Source organism: Octopus bimaculoides, chromosome 4 (assembly GCF_046866305.1).
Source record: "Octopus bimaculoides isolate indiv1 chromosome 4, ASM4686630v1, whole genome shotgun sequence".
Classification (NCBI taxonomy): domain Eukaryota; kingdom Metazoa; phylum Mollusca; class Cephalopoda; order Octopoda; family Octopodidae; genus Octopus; species Octopus bimaculoides.
This window is the reverse complement of record NC_142931.1, coordinates 129460577-129462231: the sequence shown is the minus strand read 5'-3', so window position 1 is coordinate 129462231 and position 1655 is coordinate 129460577.

The window sequence follows — 1655 nt, the reverse complement described above, 5'->3', positions numbered from 1 at the left end:
TGAATAAAGTTGTAAAATTTTCCCTTCATATTTTGTTTTTAGCAAAAAAAACAAAAAAAAAACACCCCTATTGTATTTGCTTTTTATATTGTCTTCTGTTGTTTTTATTGTTGATGTATAGCTCCAGGTCAACTATGACTATCCTGTCATTTTTCGAGTATAGTATATACCCTGGAGTACATTATCCAATGAGTTTCTTTTCTTATAACACTTAAAACTTGTTAATCATTAGTGTGGTTAAGAAGTTTGTGGTTCCAGTTCAGCTGCATGCCACTATTCTTGTTAGATGGAAACTAAAAGAAAAAACCCATTGTATTCATGTGTGTGTCCTTATCTTGACATCATGTGATTATTGTAAATGAATGTCATTCATTTCCAATTATCTGTGGAAACATGTTTGGGCATCATGAAATATTACCTTGTTTGGAGACAGGTAAGGGCTGGTAACAAGAAGAGCATCCACTTGTAGGAAATTTACCTCATTATTAAAGAAACGTAAAAAGTAGTGAATTGGCAAAGTCGATAGAGCACCAGACAAAAATACCGTGTGGATTGAGTTACCTCCCTTTATGTTCCGAGTTCAAATCTTTTTGGAGTTGAAAAATTGGTATCATTCAAGTAGTCAGATCAATTTGATCAACTATACTGTATCATCGTTTTATATCCATTTCTCATGCTGGCATGGGTTGGTTGGTTTAGTAGGATCCGGTGTAGGGTTGTGCTGAGCTCCAATGTTAGCTTTGGTGTGGTTTGTATGGCTTGATGCCCTTCCTAATACCAACTGCCTTACGGTGTGTACTAGTTTCTTTTTTTGTACCACCATATACATGCACACTCACATATATACGTACACATGTATGTATATGTCTTTGGGTTTGTTTACATCGCTATTATTTAGCAGTTCAGCAAAAGAGACTGAGAGAATAAGCACCGGGGTTGATTTGTTTAACTAAACCCTTCAAGGTGGTGCCCCCAGCATGGCCACAGTCCAGTAACTGAAACAAAAGATAAAGAGAATATTTAAGTGCCACACACAGAGAGATTGTAAGTTACGAGTGGTCATTGTTGTCTGTGGAAAGAAATGCCAGTCACCCTCTACTTGAATGTTCTTATGGCATAAAGATAAACAACTGTTGTTGCCATTGCAGCTGTATCCTTAGTCAATTCTGGTGAAGTGAGATTTTAACCAATTACCTTCTGTGATTAGTTTGCTTGATGAGAACCGACTGAGGTTACACAGCTATAGGTGGCTGGTTGTTGATATTGTTTAACCTAGTGGTTCATTGATGTACAGCTGCCCAGCTTCTTAAAACCAGACTGAAAATTATTGAAAATGGGGATCTAAGATTACTTAGTGTCGAGAAGCTGATATCCCTGCACAAGGTATATCCGCTGCAATAAAAATACAAAGGCAACATAGTTTCAGGTGTGATATAAACTTACTTTTTCATATTGTAAAAGCAGCAGAATAATGGGGTAACTAAGTTTTATTTGGAAATAAAGTTTTGAATTTGCAGGAGAAAGAGATTTGGTGTGAGGGAATGGGGCCTGGGAGACAAGGGGGCAGAAGTCTGAAAAAGTTTGGGAACCCCTGGTTTGACTTTTACATTAACCTGTTTGCTAAACGATATACATTGACCACATGGTTCATTTAA